At 39.0% G+C, this 21,462-nt stretch overlaps 1 pseudogene; it reads right to left on the bottom strand.

Moving 5' to 3' along the window:
- LOC116878775 overlaps positions 1-20,885 on the bottom strand; it is a 68,583-nt pseudogene extending 47,698 nt beyond the window's left edge.
- Between the last annotated feature and the right edge of the window lie 577 nt (positions 20,886-21,462).

The raw sequence follows: 21,462 nt of genomic DNA, 5'->3' as shown, positions 1-21,462 counted from the left end.
TAGAGAAAATGTAAGAATATATACAGTTCAAAAAGGGAGAGACACTAACTACCTGACAAATGTGGAAACTCAGAGAGATCAAATCTTGTCCTGTCCGTGGCCACACTGGTTTTTTGTAACAGACCTGGGATTGGACCTTCCATTTCCTGGCTGGTCTTCCAGTGCACTTGTCTACATCTTATGAGTTTTTTTAATGACCTATAAATTAAAAAAAGAAAATCCAATTCTTTCATACAGAACACAAGTATACACCGCCCTACGTTACATAGAACCAAGATATACTTTTAGAAAAATTAAACATCAAATTGAGCAAATACTTTTTTTAAAAGAAAGAAAATTCATCATATGCAGCCTCTCCTGAGAAAAATGCAGGTGAGGTATGTTTAGCCTCAGGGGAGTAGGAGAGAATAAGATGTCCTAGAGCCGTTTTGTTTCTCCAAGGAGGTCCTTAAACTGGCCATTCAGCTGAGACTTATGGGATTTGTGATAATGGCATCCATTTCCAGTTAATGTTCGTTTATGCTGTCAGCTAAGAGTTGAGGTTCATTTTTTGTATCTGGTTGTCCAATTGTCCCAGCACCATTCACTTGGTGTTCTGACTTAGTAAGATACGAGATTGACTCCTGAGGAACTACACATCAAGACTAGATATAGGTGACATATATATCATACTGCAGAGGCAAGCTCTCTTCCTTTTTAAGTAGACTGCCCCCAGAAATAGGATTAATATTTTAAAAGTTTCCTCAGAGGTAATGAGAAACTTGTTTTCTCTCGAGAGGTAGGAAGATGAGAAGCAAGCCTCCATGTTACTGTAGTTCATAAATGCTTTGCTTGGGAATTTTCTTAAATCACAAGTAGGAGTTAAAGAGAATATTTCGGGGTGCCTGGGTGGCTCAGTGGGTTAAGCCGCTGCCTTCGGCTCAGGTCATGATCTCAGAGTCCTGGGATCGAATCCCGCATCGGGCTCTCTGCTCAGCAGGGAGCCTGCTTCCCTCTCTCCCTCTCTCTGCCTGCCTCTCCATCTACTTGTGATCTCTCTCTGTCAAATAAATAAATAAAATCTTTAAAAAAAAAGAGAGAATAATATTTCAAGAAGCATAAGGGAAGCAGTTGTTAGAATTCATCAAACATCCTAGGTAGAAAATGCAGAGTGTGAAATCTGCCATTCCATAAACCAACTGACCACAAATGGTTTATGAGTTGGGTTGTTCAAAAACTGTCCACTTGGTGGCACCATAGCGCTGCGACAAGACTGAGCCCGTTGTTTTGGGTAAAAGTTCAGTTAAGGGACCGACTTCTTAATGTAGGGTTTCGTGATTCTTAAACATGTGGTCATACCACAATACGTGCCAACCACAGACAAATGCCCTAGTCATTTGCACAAGGAAAGAAAAAGAAAAAAAGCATTGTAGGTTGTTCAAGCAAAGACAGAAGGGGCAGGATTTAAGAGGACTTGTAGAGCAGGTTGAACTAGTGGATAGATGAAAGCCAACCCGACCTGTCTTTTATCCACATTCTTAGACAGAAATGCCTCTACTGGGTTTTTTTTCTTCCCCTTATAACTTGATTCTGAGCAGAAAAAGTGACACTAATGACATCAGCCCAAATGAAAGCTGCATTATAAATATTTATTGAGCACCTGCTGTGCCTTCATTCTTTGGCACCATAAGTCACACAGTAGAAGGCTAAACACACTTCTTACCCTTGATGTCCTCGCAGTCTACCAGAGAAGACAAGATATATGCGTGAAACTGTAATTGCTGAATTGTGTGCTGAAGAGAGCCAACTGGAAGCCATAATTAGGAAAGCTTTCCCGGAGCACGTGGGACTTTAGCTGGTCTTAAAGAACAGTTTCATTGTGGCACCCAGCCTGTTGCTACACAGCTGGGTGGAAACAGTGCAGGAGAGAGCAGGGCTCCCATGGGCAGTCTTCCTAGTGGCTGGCTAGGGAAGAGAGAGGTCAGAAACTTCAGCTCTGCAACAGTCAGTTAGAGAAGCAGCCATCCCAGCTGTATTTCCCTGCCTCTCCATCCAACTGATCCATTACTGAAAGGATCCATTGACTCTTTCACCAATTTTTGAAATTATGTGGACATTTTTCTTCCAGATGTTGGGATAAACAAAATCTATTGATTTATTTCATTTATATTTTATTTATTTGAGCTAGAAATCCAAACACCAAATGTGTGGGATGTCTATGAAATCATTTGGTAAGTAACAAACCTAGAGACTAAAGTCCATACTTCTTAGAAGAGCGTTGGCAACATTGAACAGCTTGCCCTCAGTCCATATTGAAATATGCAGGGGTGAAGTGATAAGAAGCTGGGGGTAGAACTTAACATATTTCAGCAAAGAAAAAAACAATACATATGGCAGTGCTGTATAATTTTTTTAAGATTTTATTTATTTATTTGAGAGAGAGAGAGCATAAGAGGGGAGAGGGTCAGAGGGAGAAGCTGACTCCCTGCCGAGCAGGGAGCCCAAGGTGGGACTCGATCCCGAGACTCCAGGATCATGATGCAAGCCAGGCACCCAGTGTTGTGTAATTTTGATAATTCTTGATTCTGGGTGATGGGTACATTGGGATTTATTGTGCTATTCTATTTTGTGGGTATGTGAAATGTTTCCTATAATACCTTTTCTCCTTAAAGATTAGTTGATAGTTTGAAAAGATAATTCTGGGAATGGGCAAGACTGAGCCGGGAGTTGAAGGAAGTAGATCCAGGTGAGGGGGGAGAGAATGAGAAAATGGAGAAGTTGGCAGGGAGACCTCCAGCTGGGAAAAGCACTAGTCACCATTTATTCCACCCAGGGCATGATGGAAATGATGTCTGTCTTCCCTGGGAGATTTCCCAGTTAAAAAAGAATGTTTAGGAAATGGAATGCTGCTTCTTGCTTCAACCCACTTGCCCACATGTGACAAGTGGGAGTTAAAGAGGTGATCAGTTGAATGTGGGTTATCAGGGACTAGGTACTGGGAAGACAATTGCACCTGTTAAGCAAGGAATGTGTATGCACTGAACTATTAAAGTACTTTTATACAAATTCTCTCAAACATAGATAAGAAGCCATTCTGTCCTCTGTTCTCCAGAGCTTCTCTGGCATTCTCCTCTCTCATCTGCAGGCTAAAGAGAAAGAGGCTAGCGAACCAAGAAACGTTGAAAAAGGCAAAGATTTTTAAACAAGCCATTGTGTTAAAACGAAAGAGCACGGGACTGAAAGGTGAGAAAACGTAGCTTAGAATTCTGGTTCTCCCACTTTGGAATTACAGGACTAAGGACAGCCATTTACCTTTTCAAAAACTCAGTTTATGCCTCTATGACACAGAGGGGCTGATAACTTCACAAGTCAGCTTGTAAGGAACAGACAGTATAACGAAGTGACTTTTGAAGAGTTTACTTGTGGCCATTATTTGCAAACACTCTCCTCTGCCTTCCCCTGTATTCACCGCACAAGTCTTCAAGTCTGCAGCAGATACGGAAAAATACACAAGATTACAAATTATAGGTTCAGTAGAGACTCAACCGGGTATGAGATGAAAGCCATCTGAGAATGACAGGAAAACAGGGAACCTGTTTAATCTCCCCCAAGAGGAAGACAAGCTATAAGAGCAAGCAAGAGGGTTAGAGAGGGAGTAAGGGAAGTGTGGGGGGCAGCCTTCAAACGGAGAACGTTACAGGGACACCCGGATGGCTCAGTCAGTTAAGTGTCTGCCTTTGGCTCAGGTCATGATCTTGGGGTCCTCGAATGGAGTCCTGCATCGGGCTCTTCACTCAACATGGAGCCTGCTGCTCCCCCTGCTTGTGTGCTTTCTTGATCTCTGTCTCTCTCTCTCTCTCTGACAAATAAATAAATAAAATCTTTTAAAAAGACAGAGAGAGAGAGAGAGAATGGTACAAGGAAAAGCACTTCTCACTCCCAGCATTTCTTTCCCTGTGGAGGGAATGTTTTTCCAAAGTGAGAGTCCTAGCCCTTCTTTTTTTTGCCTTCTCGCTTCACTCCCTGTGGAAGTGGAGGAGTGCATTGGACTGGTGAGTGTCGCATGAGACACAGGACAAACAGAAGCCAGCTCCTTGCTCCTCCTTCTGCTCACGGCATCTGCCTGCCTGTCTGAATTCTCAACTGCCTTCTCACTGAGAGAGCTGCTGTCACTATAGTGTGGTACGTGGCAAAAGGGGCTTTCTCATACTGAAATCCAGCGTTAGATGGAATTATCCACATATTCCATTGATGCTAGAAAATTGCCAGCCTACCCCACATAGGGCAAGTCCCCACTTACAGCTAAGGTTATCGGAGGGCCCACCCAACCCGCCATGAAGTATATTGAGAAGGGACAGATGGCGTCATGTATTGCATGTTTGTGTCCACTCCTACCCCCACTGATATACTGAAATTCTAACCCCCAATGTGATGCTATTAGGAAGGGGGGGGCATCAGGAAGGCCATCTGCCCTCATGAATGGGATTAGTGTCCTTAGAAAGGGACCCAGAGCCTCATCACTCTGTTCTCTGCCATGTGAGGACATGATGAGAAGCTGACCATCTCAAAACCAGGAAGTGGGTCCTCGCCAGACACCAGATTGGCTGGCACTTTGATCTCGTACTTTCCAGCTTCCAGAACCGTAACAAACACATTTTTTTTTTAAGATTTTATTTATTTATTTGACAGAGAGAGATCACAAGTAGGTGGAGAGGCAGGCAGAGAGAGAGAGAGAGGGAAGCAGGCTCCCCGCTGAGCAGAGAGCCCGATGTGGGACTCGATCCCAGGACCCTGAGATCATGACCTGAGCCGAAGGCAGCGGCTTAACCCACTGAGCCACCCAGGCGCCCCGACAAACACATTTCTGTCGGTTACGTTTAAGGTACTTTGTCATAGCAGTCCAAGCTAACTAAAACAGAGTGATCTTTAAAAAACACATCAGTTGTCATTCCTCTGCTTAAAACCTCCACGGCTTCCCACTTCTCCTGGAATAACAGACAAACTTTTTGCTGCGGTCTCCTAGGCCCTACGGGATCTCTCTGCCTCTGCTACCCTCCTGTCTCATCTAGGAGACTGTCCCCCCACCATGCTGGCCCTTTAACAGGTTCCTAAAAAGTGAAGACATTTGTACTCCTCTCTGTCCAGAACTTCCATCCTAGACCTTCACAGGACCACCTTCTGGTGCTGTAAACCTCCACTCCAGTATCACCTGCTCAGAAAGTCGTTACCTAATCACCTGTGTAACTTCCGAGTGCAACATCCCGGTTTGTTCCCCAACATCCATAATAAGGAATAATTACTTCAGATAGCTGTGTACCTACTTGATTATTTGTTTTCTTCCTTCTTTACTGAGATGTAATCCACAGGGTACATTGTGCAAGTGTAAGGCATACAATGTGTTTATTTAATACACTTATATGTTGTGGAAGGATTACCAAGGTAAGGTTAGTAAACATTTCCATCACCTGATATAATTATCATTTCCTTTTGCCATTAAAACACTGCAGATCTATTCCTCTAGCAGCTAGCCAGTGTCTAGTACAGTACTGTTGACCAAAATCACCATCCTCTACATTAGTTTCCAGAATGTAATCATCTTATAACTCTAAGTCTGTATCCTTTGACCAACGTCTTCTCATTTCCCCCTGCACTCCCCAACCCTATTTCCATCATTCTATTCTCTGTTTCTATGAATTTGGCTTTTTTAGATTCTACATATAAGTGACAGATTATTATAGGTTATTTGTTTTCCTCTTACTTATCTCACTGAGCATAATGTCCCCAAGGTCCATTCATATTGCTGCAAGAGGCAGGGTTTCCTTGTTTCTCATGCCTCAATAATATTCCATTGTATGTATGTTATACATATATACATATCTGTCTGTATATATATATTATATATGTGTGTATATATTATGTATTATCTATAATTATATGTGTTTATATGTGTATATATTTACATATAATTCTATTATATACATATATATTTGTGTGTATATATATCTTATATATGTAATTATATTATATTTAGTCATCTATCTTTGGTTTTCTTTGTGGTCATCTATGTGTTTTCTTTGGTACGTCCAGTGTCTAGCACAATGCCTAGCTTTATAAATACTTGTTGGTTGACAAAAGGAATGAAAGATTATTGAGTCAGAGTTTGTCTAAATTGTAAAGGGAAATTTACAGGGAATCTTGGGTTCAAGTGAACTCTTAAAGTTCTTTAAAGGGATAAGGGAACTCAAGGTTGGGAGAATGCTGGAGTTCTTGGTACCTCTAGCCTAGATAATGGTCTGTCCCTCCCAGTATGCTTCATTGGGATAGTAGAACGTCTGTTAATATTTATTTCTATTTTATCCTTTTCTGGCAAGGAACCTCCACCAGAGAGAATAAAGAAGTCACACATGGGACTTAAGGCTAGGAAAGCAGCAGGTATGTCCATGAGAATCTTATATGTTTGTAAGACATATAAGTCTTAACCTCTCTCTATAAGGAGTTTCGACTGTGTAATTTAGGCCATGAGAAGCTACTAAAAATTGGGATTTTTGCTTTTTTCTGAGAGAATGCCTACTCTTGATGTTAGTGACTTTTAAAAAATTCTCTTTTTTAAAAACTTAAATGAAATATTTTAAAGATATTATAAAAACAACTGTCTTTGCCATCCAAATGTAATAAACATTAACATTTTGCTGTATTTATAAGTCCTTTTTCAAAGAACTAAAACATGACAGATAACTGTAAAGCCTATGTCCTTTGCTTTCTAATTTAACTCCCTCTCTCCCTCAACAATGTACACATAAACAACATACTGCCTTTTTTCACTTATCTTTTCAATCTTTCTTTACTGATAACTGCTTCATAGTGTCCTGCTGTATGAATAAACCCTATTCCTTCTGAATTCCTCCACTAATGAACATTTGGATTGTTTCAAATTTTTTGCCATTACTAGTAGGGTTTTGGTATACATCCTTCATTGGATTTAAGAAGATTCCTTATATTTATAATCTGACAGGACTTTTTTTTAATAACAAATGAATCTTAAACTTTATCAGATATTTTTATTATGATTATCTGCTAAGATGCTTATGTAATTTTACTTTCTCAATTAATGTATTAAATTACTTGAGTAGATTTTCCAGTATTAAACTGTGCTAAATTTGTGAGTTAAAATCAATGTTGTTCAGAATTACAGTTTTAAAATAGTGCTATCTGAGTGCACCTGGGTGGCTCAGTGGGTTAAGCCTCTGCCTTTGGCTCCGGTCATGATCTCAGGGTCCTGGCATTGAGCCCCGCATCGGGCTCCCTGCTCAGCAGGGAGCCTGCTTCCTCCTGTCTCTCTGCCTGCCTCTCTGTCTACTTGTCATCTCTGTCTATCAAGTAAATAAATAAAATCTTCAAAAAATAAAATAAAATAAAATAGTGTTACCTGGATTTAATTTGCTAATAATTTATTTCATTATTTTGCATCTGTGACAATAAATGATATTTGTCAATAAGCTTATTGCTTAGTTTTAGCATACAGGGTATATGCTAGGCATGTACAAGTCAATTGTTTTGCTCTTTTTTCCTCTTGTTTGAAATGTTTATCTGTTTCTTGAAATTTCATGCAACTCATCTTTTGTTACCTAAAATATATTCTTTGGAAGAATAGATCTGAGAAAACTGGTCCAATTTAGCAATTATTCACTTATTTTGGCTTTTCTGTTTCTTCTGAGTTTGTTTTAGTATTTGTATTTTCCTAGGAAACCGTCCATATTATTTATATTTTTCAATGGTTAGTCTCTATAAATATACATATACTTTATATATATATATTTACAATATTTGTGGTTATGTCCCTATGTTCCTATTGTAATTCATTATTGATGCTTGCTTTTCATTTTTTAATTTTTTGATAAGTTTTCTTAAGGATATATATTTTTTATCAGCCTTTTCACAAAATCAATTTTGAGTTTGTTAATTATTACTATTGGTGATTTTTTGCTTGTTTTCTCTATTCATTTCTGCTCTCATTGTGATTAACTTCTTATATTGTTTTGTAAGTTTACTGCTTTATGTTTACAGTATCTTAAGTGATGAGATCGTTTACTGAAAATGATTTTTATTGTTTTTAAGTAAATACATTAAAATAGAAATTCCTTCTAAATATTATAACTGCATAATATAAATTTTGAAATGTAGTGGGGGTGTTTTTGTTGTTTGGCCTTAAATATTTTATCATTTCCTGTGTGGTTTTCTCTTTAGCCCATGAATTGTTTGAGAGTTTCAGGGTTTGTTTGTTTGTTTGTTTAAGATTTTATTTATTTATTTGATAGACAGAGATCACAAGTAGGCAGAGAGAGGAGGAAGCAGGCTCCCTACTGAGCAGAGAACCCAATGTGGGGCTCGATCCCAAGACCCTGAGACCATGACCTGAGCTGAAGGCAGAGGCTTTAACCCACTGAGCCACCCAGGCACCCCAAGAGAGAGTTTCAGGGTTTTTTAAAACTATCACATTACTATTGCTTTCTAACTTAATTACATTAAAGAATATGGTTTGTGTGACAGCACATCTTTGGAAACTGTTGGAACATTCTGTTACCTAATACATGTTCAATTTTTGTAAATGCTCTGTGCTTGAAAAGAATGTTTATGCTTTATATATTGGGCCAAATGTTTTGTGTGTACATGTTTATGTACAATAAACTCAATTTAGCAGACCAAATATTATTTATCCTTACTAATTTTATTTTGTCTCTTTTATCTCTGTTCTTGATCAAGGTTTTTAAAATTATTCAACCATGATTGTAGGTGTTTCCATTCCTTCCAAAACATTGTGTTTTGTAGTTTGAGGCTATGTTGTCAAGTTTATACATGCTCATGATTATTATGCTCTTCTTGTAGATTATTCTTTTATAGTTGTGTATGTCTGCCTCAATCCTATTAATGCATTTGACGTAAATTTTCTTCTGTTTGACTAACATTGCCACAGCAGGTTTTGTTTTGATTATGATACCAGTGTATTTTATTCTATGGTTTTATTTTATGGGTTTGTCTATAAGCCATAAATAGCTTGATTTTTATGAAATCTTTTATTGATATTTTAATAGTTAAGTTTAATCCATTTATACCTATTTTAATTATTGAAACATTTAGAGTTATTACATCATACTGTGTGTTTTATGTTTACCATGCTTTTTCTTTCCTACCCACCGTTTCTTTCCTTTAGTTGATTTGATAAAGTTATTGTAATAAAAATTTAAAGGTTTCAGTATCTCGTTCCTTATAATACAGCTATAATTCTTTATACATTGAGATTTTCTTTCTGATTTATAAGCATCACTTAATTAACTTAGAAATGTGTTCCCCAATTCGGCATCATACTTCCTCTCTACAGATTTTTTGTTGTTAGAGTAAATCTTTGTAAAAAAAAAACTCCTTAATCAAGGGCATCTGGACAGAAAACTATGTTTGTGTATCTGAATAATGTCTATATATATTTTTTTTTAAAGATTTTATTTATTAATTTGACAGAGATCATAAGCAGGCAGAGAGGCATGCAGGGAGGGGGGACAGGAGCAGACCCCCTGCCGAACAGAGAGCACGACACAGGGCTCCATCCCAGCACCCTGAGATCATGACCCGTAATGTCTATATTTTAAACTCAATTTTAAATAATAGTTTAGCTGGGAATAAAATTATATTTTGTGCTGCCAGCAAAACTCCAAGAAATTGGGGCAAACAAGTCCTTCTTCGAAGGAGAATCTGGGTAGTTCTTCACACTGTCCACCACAATTCTCCTTCTGTCCTGACATGATTTGAGGGACGTCACAAATTGAGTCCCCATGAAAGCAGCGTGGCTCACATTCTGTTGCTCAACTGTTTCATCCTCCCTTACCATCCCACATAGACTACTTTATGTAAATTATGAAGCTCTGGCAGGAGTCACAGCCCATTTTTAGCTTACCTTTACAGTCTGGGGGATCTACCATTGTCCCTGTTTCCTTTTACACAATTAGTCCGGCATAAGTTTCCAATGATATATGGAGCAAATGTTGTCAGATCTTGGTTGTTGTCGTTGTTGGTGGTTGTCATTTGATCTGAGAGGATCTGAACTTTTGTCAGTTCAACTCATTTATATTTATTTTGATTTGTGCTTGCTAGAACACACTTTTGCTGTCTAATTTTATATTTTCTACTTACTATATTTGATTCTGATTTTCTATCTTCCACTTGATAGATAAAATTTTGTCTGATGTGAAAGTTATACATTCTATTTTTCTTCTTGTGAGTATTCATCCTTATATTTATTTTTCTATATATTTCTTAACCATACGAATGTTCTATTTTTCCCTGAATAAGACAAATACTTATGCTCTCTTTCCTTTGATCTCCTCTTCTACCCTGCCTTAATCCTGAAGTGTGACAATATTACCATCTTGACTTTTCTACTTCATTAAGGGTTGTTAGACACATTTTAAAAATCTGGTTTTATAGGCAAAAGGTTTACTTTAATAAATTATTGAATCATTATTACTCAAATATTTCTGTATTAAGATAAATGAATGCGGTAAGAATTATATATCATGTGTTTGAATTTAAATTTGATACAGACTCTTTTGTAATTTGCTTGCCTGTCTTTAAGAACTGAACTAGGGATCTGGGGTATCAAAATTAGGGAAGATTTTATAGAAAGTTCTGAGCATGCAGGTTAAAAAGGCATACCACAAGCCAGACAAAATTAAACCATGAACTATTCTGGAAAATTTCTTGAACTTCAAGGGTAATGAAAAATTTCTATGACTTTTCAGGCAAAAAATTTTGTGCCTACAAAGAAGGAAAATTAGCCTTACCTCCAACTTTTCTTGTGTAACATTAATGCCAGAAGACCATGAAACAAAGATCACAAATTATAAAGGGGAAATTGTGAAACGCAAGCATGTGATAACCTGATGAATTGTTGACTGTTTACCTAAGCTACAGATAAGAACTTAAAATGCATTCTGTCCTGGAGATAAAATAATCAAAACTTAGAATGGGAAATATGGGATATAAAAAAGGGGGTTGAAAATATAAAAATTAAGCAGAATTTATTGTAAATAATCATTGGAAATACAGTTACAGGATCAAACATGTATAGTAAAATCAATTCAAAAGAGAAAATCTGAAAGATTATAATTTAATAAATGTAATCTGGACCCCAGATTATAGCAACAAATTGGGAACTAGCTACCTGGATACAGAGGGAGAGAGAGACCTATGCATATGGGACTGGTTCTTCCTTCCCTGGAGGTGAAATTTCAGGCCAGTTTCATGACTCCTCATTACCCTCTGGTAGTAATTAGTATGTCAAACGATAATCACAATTTAAACTCTATTCAAAGATTATCCCCTTTCCCAACTCAGGCCTTTTTACAAACAAATTCTCTGTGAGAAAAGTGTTATTTGTTGGCTTCTCTTTCCTGGCACTGTTATTGCTCCTACCCCTCTTCTAAGCTGGTTTTTGGACTCAATTATGTTGGAACCTAGAGACAGAGAAAAGTAAATCGGCAAGAGAAAGAGCTAACCTCATGAATAAATTTGGAGGAGTACCAGTAAATTAAAGTTGCCCAGTGATTACGTTCCATGGGTCATACTTGTTCAATATATGTAAGTCTCACAATTATATCCTTTGTTTTGTCTCCTGTCCTATCTCCAGCATCATGGATTGCCTGGCACATCACAGGAATTCAGCAAATATTTGTGATGAATGAGTGGATAAATAAGGAAGCGTATGATACACAGAAGAGATGCCCTAAAACAAAATGGCAAAGGTTTAAAAAACAAGAATGAGCCAAGGTTTTCCAGTCAAGTGTAAATTAAAATAAAATAGAGGAAGGAGGATAAGTTGTATAAAATAGAATCCAAGTCAGAAAGAAACAGTATAGGGGAGCCTGCGTGGCTCAGTCAGTTAAGTGTCTGCCTTCGGCTCAGTTCATGATCCCAGGGTCCTGGGATCAAGTCCTGCCTCGGGCTCCCTGCTCAGCGGGGAGTCTGCTTCTCACTCTGCCCCTCCCCCTGCTCATGCTCGCTATCTGTCTTTATCTCTCTCTCTTGCAAAAATAAATACATAAAATCTTTAAAAAAAGCATAAAAGGCATTAGTCCATAATAGGAACATATCAATGACCTTTAAGCACTAAATGAAATAGTTTTAAAATATAGAAAGTATGATTGTTAAAAATCAAAGCAGAAAGAAAAACATGTATATTCTAGAAGACTTTATAGACCATTTTTAGCCTTTGACAGGTCAAGTATACAAAAAATAACAATAACATAAGGAATTTGAAATTTAGGGGAAAAAGAACCCTATAAAAATATATAATTCCTATGTCTTGGGTATATTTACAAAAAGGGATACTGTGAGAGGTTCACTATGTTGGCCTGCCCAATATCATTCTAAACTTGATTCTCTATAAAATAGGTACATTTTCAGTTTTCTTTCTCTAACTGTAGGCTCTTTTGTGGCTGGGGGTGCCCATGGGCTTTAGTTCTGACCAAAGACACATCAGCGAGGAACAGTTAGTACTGCCTCTTGGCCTTCCTCCTCTTGCTGCCTACAATATCCACCAAATGCAGCCCCTCTCTGCATATCAGCAGGATAGGAAAAGGGAAACAACCCTGTTCCTTCATGGCAGTCCTGGACTTCTTACTGTGGACTCTTTGAGGACAAGAATTGGCCCCTTACTCACGCAAGCCCCTTACCAGGTCTTCTGGCACTACCTGTTAGGCCCAGTGCTAACTTACATGGTCACAAAATACATCAATAAGTACACTAACACAGAGCCTGTCTAAGCCACGTCCTCTAACCAACAATTCAACAAAACTGGAAATAAGTAATAAGAGTTTTAAAGTCAGTTATAAAATTTAAGGTGCTCTCAGTAAGTACTGGCAAAGAAGGAAATAAGAATGCAAACATAGGGGCACCTGGGTGGCTCAGTGGGTTAAAGCCTCTGCCTTCGGCTCAGGTCATGGTCCCAGAGTCCTGGGATCGAGCCCCGCATCAGGCTCTCTGCTCAGCGGGGAGCCTGCTTCCTCTCTCTCTGCCTACTTCTGATCTCTGTCAAATAAATAAATAAAATCTTTAAAAAAAAAAGAATGCAAATATATACTAGTTGGACAAAAATAAGGTGTTAAATTAAGAATTCTCAAGATATAATAACCTAATTGCGAATTCTATACATACCCCCTTAGGATTTTTTTAAGGATTGATTGATTGATTTGTCAGAGAGAGAGGAAGCACAAGTGAGTGAGAGAGAGTGAGAGCACGAGTGGAGAGTAGGGGACACAGAGGGAAAAGCAGGCTCCTCGCTGAGCAAGGAGCCTGATGTGGGGCTTGATCCCAGGACCCCAGGATCATGACCTGAGCTGAAGGCAGATGCTTAATGACTGAACCACCCAAGCGTAACCCCATTTAGGATTTCTTATCAACTGTTTCTCATTTATTTTTTTTTCCCTAAAATGTATCACTTTCTCATATACCACATAAACAACTTTATCCTTTTCACTTTCCTCTATCAGTGTGAGCTCTATGAAGTCAGGGATTTATGTTTGCTCTGTGCGCTGATCCTCAGTAGACATTCAATAAAATTGTGAAATGAGTGACTAATTCCACTGAAGGCAGAATACATAATCTTAATTTTTATTATTAAAACTAAATATGAAAATAAATAATCCAACTCAAGTTGAAAGAGATAAACATCAATCATCTAATAAATAAAATACCTAAGTAAAGCAGAGAGAAAAGTAATAAAGATAAACCGAAATGAATTTCGAAAAGTAAGGTTTTATATTAAATGAAACACTTCTTGATGAGAAAAATACAACAGATAAACCTTTGGTAAATCCAATCAAGAAAAGTGGAAAATCCGTAACAAAAATAGGGACAAAAAAAGCTATTATAACAGATAGAAAGGAGAATAATTAATGATGGTAGAGAACTATTTATAATTCCCTGCTTATAATATTTAGCCTTGGAAAATAGAGAGCTTTCTGTGAAAATAGGAATTTTATAAAATTGTCTTAAGATGGTCAACAAAATCGGGACAGATCAATAATCATCAGTAACCTAGAAATGGAAGGTTATTAAATCATCATTTAAGAAATAAAAGACTTTCAGGAGGATTTTTTTCCAGTGGTTCAAACTGTCGAGAAGATAAAACCTCTGTGCCATAGCAGCTGCTGAAGAGCACAGCAAAATGTGAAATTGGGGATGAAGTTTATCAAGTGGCTTTTCACTATCCATTGGTGGTATTTTCTTCCTGAGCCTATTGATCTGATTTATAGTCTTAATAAAAATCCTAGTAGTAAGTCGCTGCTGCATTGTCGTGTGGAGAACTCTTTTCCTGCACTATTGAATTCAGTCTGCTGGTCCAACCACACCACAGAATATTAAACAGCCAATTAAAGGGGAGGTTCTGAGGACGTTTTTATGACATGAGAAAACACTGATGAAATAATAGTGTTTTCTTTATTCCATTTTATTCCCTCTGGTGAGGTGAAAATTTTGCATCGCTCTTGCCTATGGCCTCTCTCAACTTTAAATTCCAGCTCGTCTGGAATTCCACTGCCTCCTTGGTTTTTGGGGTTTCTTCCAGTGTGCTGTATTGATAACCGGTGGTCTCCAGGGGGCCAGCAAATGGTCTGCCAGTCGTTTGATAATTTTAAAGGAAAAGGTAATGCATTTCCACAACTTGAAATATTAGATTAGTAATGATTTTCATAGAAATCCCATCCCCTGTGATTTCAAAGATTATCTATGAACTGAAAAGGCATGTCATTTCATCTCAAGGAATACTAAGTCAAGAGCATGAAGTTCTTCTCAGTTCACTTATTTTCACATGATTTGCATATTTGCACATTTCCATTAATTAAAGAACTATATTCAAAGGTGCTGGACAAGTTAGACCTCTTCTCTCCCCTACACTGAGTAGCTGGTAACGAGTCCATTTGCCTCCAGATTAAAGTTGTGACAACTTCTGCCTGTGTTCTACTTGTGGAAAATTAGCATTTTTTCACATTATTCACATATTTGCATTATTTGAATGTTGTTTACATTTGATATGTTTGCATTTTACCTTTTATGTTGTAACTCAAGTCAACAAAATGGATGGGTGGGTCGAAAGTGTTATATTAAACAGTAAGCAGAGTCATTGGCAAGCTGATTTGAAGATGTATATGGAAATCAAAAGGATCTAGAAGAGTCAAAACTATCTTTAAAAAGGATGGGATTTATTTTATGAATTTTAAAAACTATTTTTTATGACTTCGAATGGCTTATGTGGTGTACATATTAGCTTGGATAGCCTGAATCTGTCACTTAAGGACTGAAATGCATAAAATAATCAGAATATTTAATAAGACAAAGCAACTAGTACAATGGTAGAGCAGTTGACCCTTTCCCATTACTTGATCATTTTCTTCCCTTGTTTGAAAAGAGATTGACAATACTGGGCCTGTTTAAAAAAAAAAAAAAATTGGGCACCTGCCTGGCTCAGTCAGAAGAACATGTGACTCTTTTTTTTTTTTTTTTAAAGATTTTATTCATTTACTTGACACAGAGAGATCACAAGTAGGCAGAGAGGCAGGCAGAGAGAGAGGAGGAGGAAACAAGCTCCTCACCGAGCAGAGAGCCCGATGCGGGGCTCGATCCTGTGACCCTGGGATCATGACCTGAGCTGAAGGTAGAGGCTTTAACCCACTGAGCCACCCAGGCACCCCAAACATGTGACTCTTGATCTCAGGGTTGTAAGTTTGAGCCCCAAGTAGGGTGGAGAGATTAATTAAAAATAAAATCTTTAAAAATAATAATAAAATAAATAAATAAATCACATCCAAATGTTGGAACTCTCTGCATCCTCTGATTGGAAGAGGGGTCCAATTTCCAGCATGGCAGAGTGTACTGGTGGCTGGTCCATTGGAATTGGGAGGTCCCTGTCCTTTTTGGTTCTTGCATCTGACTGAGCATTACCCACGGCAGAACACCTGCTACTAACCTCTGTTAGGATTTATGCTAGAAAAATATGCCAAAGTCTCTTTTTCCGTTTCCTCTTTCCTGCCCTTACTTGTTAGAAAGTTCCAGATGACTCCTGACCCTTTCTCCAGATCCACAGTTCAGGCTAGACTAGCACCAAGAATTTCATACACTCTATTTAAGAAAGGTTGTCACAAGTTTAATTAGCTAGGTTGCTACCAGCTGTTCGGTATAGGGAGCGTAAAGGTGTCCAGATTCACCAGATATAATTAATTATCCTGATGATGACCCCAAACATCCAGCCCCTTCATGCTCTTTGTATCAGCTTATCTGAGCTGGAGCGTCTGAACTTCCTGGTAAAGGATCCTTCCCTGTGTGTGTTGTTCCATGGTTTTTATTCTTTGGTTTTCTGTCCCAGCAGAGAAGGAAACAGCAGAATGGAGGGGATTGACAATAATTGAGGGAAGAAATAATTGACAGAGTAAGTTTCCTGAGGGTCTGGAAAGACAGAATTGAGAACACAGGTAGAACAGAAACAGCAACGCTTTTTGTTAAATGGGGAGAAGACAGGAAAGCAGGTAAAAAGGATGGCCTTGGAGAAATTATCACGGTGTTTTGTGTGCAATAGTGACTCAAATACTTGCTGAATTCAATGGTATTAACTAGTGACACAAACTACCGGCTCTTAATGAATAAGAAAACGTGTCACTGAAATATTATACCCAGCTATCAGCCATGTGGAAATTTAACAGAGATATTTACAGCAAAGTCCTGGTCTGGGTTCACCATGTGGTTGACCTAACAGAGTAAATGGTAAATTCAGTAGTCACCTATTCTTCTAATTATAATGATTACCAAATGCACCTTGTTAGTCATACCAGGACTAACCTGCAGCAGCAGCAGAAATCCTCTCCCAGCTAACAAGGATTGAGCTCTTAAGTATCAGGCTCTGCGCCAAATGCCTAAATACATTGTAGTTTCATTTAATTTCCCACAACAACACAGCGAAAGAAAGTGACTCAGAGAAATTAAGTACTTTGCCAAAGGCAGAGGTCTAGAGAGCAGAGCTGAGATTCAAACTCAGATCTGCCTTGCTTGAAAGCCCACTCCACGTAATTAAAATGAATTAATTTTAAAGATCGACCTTCAGTAAACTAATTTCATGCTAGAAAGATACTGTTGAGTTACCTAACAGAGACAACGTCCCACAGAAAAACGCCACCAACTTAACCCGACTCTGTGGTATAGCTCTATAAAGTATCATAGATTTGTGGGTATTTTCAGGAAACTGACAACTAGTGGACAGAACATAACTGTGTGTTCATTTCTAGCCTTCCTGTATTCCGGTGAGAAAGCAATTTTAAAATGCCTCCTATTTCTCTCCCTCTGAATTTGAGGTCCTCTATTATTTTCTGTTGTCAAAACTCAGACAAACCTTATTATTTTATTAGGTCATTGGATATGATTTATTCGTCTCCCAGGAGGAGTGACTGTAGGAAGGGAGAGTGACAGGACTTATCAGGCCCCAAGTGGACTGAGCTCACCCATTAAGTTAGCCTGTCTGCCCTGTTCTTGACAGTTATTAATGCTTCTGTCTCCTGCTGCTTGCACTACCTCCTCTTCAGGAGTACCAATTCCAGATGTCATTGTTATGTTGTGACAGTACTCACAGTCCAAACAGGCCAGTGGTTTCCATGTCTTGGGCACAGTCCTTCTGTAACAGTGCCTTGGTTGGCCACCTTCCCATACATCCTCCTGGAAGCCCAAAACAACCACCCTGAGCCAGTCACAGCCTCTGAAACAACACCCACATCCTTGCTCAGGCCAGTTTCAAGTTGAAATTGTTTCTCAGCAAGGAAACATTGCCCGTGGCTAATTCCCCATTAACCTGGCACTCTCGATTTGATCTCCATCAGCCTTCATTGTGTTACCACCTTACATGGTTGGTGAGACCTACAAGCCTACTGTTTGGCCACAATAACAGCTGTTCCTCCCAGAGGTTGGGTGAATAGGAACAGTGAGAGATACAATTTCCTTGTATCAGTCAGATGTGCTAGGTTATGCTGTGGTAACAAATGACTCCAAAGTCTCAGTGGCAAACAGCAACAAAGGTCTATTTCTCATTCATATTCATTGTCCATTGTCGCTTGACCCTCAGCTCTGACTGACACCAGCTTTACTCCAGGATGAAACTAAAGAGCAAACCTCTCCGGGAGCATTAAGATTGTGGTAGAGGAAAATGAAGCACGATAAAACTCAAGCTCGTTCTTAAATCTCCTTTCCCCACTTCATCCACAGAGCAAGTCATATATATGGCCACTCCTGATACGAACAGAGAATGTGAAATCCTCCTTCAGGAGCAGCGCCGCATGGAGTGGCAAAACCATTTGAGCTGGAATATAATCTAACACCCTCACTTTGGACACCTGTCACAATGTCACCAAATTGTCTTAGAAGGAGCACCATCCGTGGACCTCAAGTCTCAAGAATTCACAAGATGCTGCCAGAGCAGCAGAGTCCTGATTGCTTTCTCAGCCATGCCGGCCATATTGAGTTGAGCTCCTCCAACACTGACAGATGGCACTGGTGTCCTAGAGACTTCCTGAGGTGAGTCAAGGTGTTGCTCCTGGTCTAATTCCTAGGCCCTGTGATCCTGACACCTTAAGAGGCAGACCTCAACCCTTGCCCAGCCCCTGGGGCTAAGTACATAGAGAAGTTCCTCCACCAGAGGCCACATTTGTGTCAGTGAGGGACGCTCTGCACTGAGCCACTTCTTTTTACCGCCTGTCAGAGACCAAATTAGATCACTTTGAAGGAATACATTATGACCCATCTGTCCATTCACATAAATCACTGACCTTCCTTTTTTTTGCCCTAGCAGAAGGGTGTTCAAAACAGTTGTCTCTGTGATAAATCTTGACCAGTTTAGTGGTATAAATGTTGTTGTGCTTGATGTTTTATGCTATGATTGTTGCTTTATTGAAATGTATAGGACTTAAATAAGATAATGCTGTCCTCAGCAACATGAGGTACATATGAAATAAAGATGATTTGAATTTTATTAATATACAGAAAAAAGAAAGTTCTTCTTCTAAATATAGTTATTCAAAGCCCAATTGAAAATCATTTCAAAAGTGTTAATAATATAATTTTAAATACACCATATTGGAGCTGCATACACACATACACATACACATACACACACACACACACTATATATATATATATATATATATACACACATATATATTATATACATATATAATATATATAATTGTGATTTATTATAAGAAATATATATAGTCTTCATCCCCATTTCTGGCTCACAGATCTCAAAAACCTTAGAATTTCCTAAGTATTGAAAGTGATAAAGGTACCTTCTGTTATGCTAATGAGGTGGTTGCCAGTGGAATCAACTACTTGTTTAGAGGGTTGGAACTTTCTGTCCCACCTCAGACCTCCAGAGAAGAGGGGCTGGAGGTTGAATAGTCAAGAATGCCCAGTGATTTAATCAGTCATGCCTATATAAAGAACGTCCACAAAAAGCCAAAAGGATGGGGTTTGGAGAGGTTCCAGGTTGATGCACACATGGAGATTTGGGGAGAATAACCTACTCTGAGAGAGCATGGAGGTGTTGAGCCCTTCCCACATATCATACCTTGCTCTATGCATCTATTCCCTCTGGCTGTTCCTGAGTTGTATCCTTTGGTAATAAACCAGTGATCTAGTAAGTAAAATGATTGAGTTCTGGGAGCTGCTAGCAAAGTAATTGAACCTGGGAGGAGGTCCTGGGAACCACTGAATTCTAACTAGATGGTCAGAAGCACAGATGACAACCTAGACTTAAAATTGGCACGGGGGAGTGAGGGTGCAGTCTTAAAGGACTGAACCCTTTTGAGTTGACCTGTAGGATACCCCACTAGTGTTTGAAAATTGCTTGGTATTATGTAGGAAAACCTCCCCAGCATACATATGCACATACACATGGAAATTGGGTCCAGGAACCTAAATATATATAATTCAAATAATTTTAATCAAGTATCAAGCATTTATACTCCTATAAATCAGGGAGACAAAGAGAACCAATGTAAAAGTATCTCTCATGGTAACATTTTATAAATAGCCTATAACTATTATTATAACTGTTATTCCGTTGTAGTCGAGCCTTTAAACTTATGTTAAAACAACTGGTATTTCTTCATCTAAGAAATATTTATTGAGCGGTGCCTGGGTGGCTCAGTGGGTTAAAGCCTCTGCCTTTCGCTTAGGTCATGACCCAGGGTCCTGGGATCAAACCCAGCATTGGGCTCTCTGCTCAGCGAGGAGCCTGCTTCCCTTCCTTTCTCTCTGCCTATTTCTCTGCCTACTTGTGATCTCTGTCTATCAAATAAATAAATAAAATCTTAAAAAAAAAGAAAGAAAGAAATATTTATTGAGCACCAACCATGAGCCAAGCACTGTTCTACGCACAGACAAAAATCTACGCAGGCAAAAATCCCAGTCCTCTTGGAACTTGGGTTCCAGCTGAGGAGAAAGACAGGAGATAAAATATAGTGGTGATCCTCTGTATGCTCTATGCTCTTCCTGACATACCTTCCAGCCTTCTCCACAGACTGCATCAACAAGCTCACTTGCCCTCTCCTCTCCAGTGGGATTTGGCCAGTTGGAGGGACTGGGAGCTCAAGAGGAGAAAGAAGTTGTGGACTTTGTTCATCATGGAAGGGCCATATCCTTCTTCCAATGGTGTCTTCCAAGTTGTTATCCTTTCTAGATTTTTCTCTCACCTCTAATAATTGCTCTTTCACTTTTCCCTTACAGGCCTGGAGGTGTCCATGGCCCCCCATCCCTACTGCCACTGTTGTCAGCCCCACAGCCTTACATGAGCCCTCACTGGTTTCCCTGAACCTGGCCCGCATCTTTGTCACTATTTCTTTGATTATACTGTGTTCCAATCACCCAGTTCAAGGATAATGTGTCTTGTTATAATCCTGACTGATACACAAAATAAGGAAATAAGTTATATAGTAACATAGATATTGGTAAGAGCTATTGAGAAACACAAAGCAGCGCAAAGGGTTAAAGCTGTCGGCTCGGGGCAGGTAGGTGCTTTCTAAACAGCCTGGTCAGTGAAGGCTTCTTCATAGAAGTATGCAATGCTACAAGTGTGCCTATCTCCCAGCAGAAGTTTCCTCTCAAAGGAAAGCAAAAGTGGGAAAGGAGCTCCAAAATTTAAAACCTGGAATTGAGGAACATCGCTGGTTGCAGTAGAGGCAAGAGTAGGGGTGAAGGCTCAGAGCACTTTCGTGTGGCCTTGTCCTCCTCACTGCCCCCACAGTGACAGCCTTCACCCGCCTCAGCCTTGGTTTCTGTGGCTCTCAGTTGATTGGCCCTGGACTCTGAGACCTTCAGAACCAAGGGGGATACAAAATACTCTGTTCTTAACACTCCCCAAGCTTTATACCACATCCCTCCAGAGAAACACGGAACCCCTCA

Source organism: Lontra canadensis, unplaced genomic scaffold (assembly GCF_010015895.1).
Source record: "Lontra canadensis isolate GAN:19392208 unplaced genomic scaffold, GSC_riverotter_1.0 scaffold59, whole genome shotgun sequence".
Taxonomy (NCBI): Eukaryota; Metazoa; Chordata; class Mammalia; order Carnivora; family Mustelidae; genus Lontra; species Lontra canadensis.
Note: the sequence above shows the minus strand (reverse complement) of the source record. Positions and strands in the feature narration are given on the sequence as shown.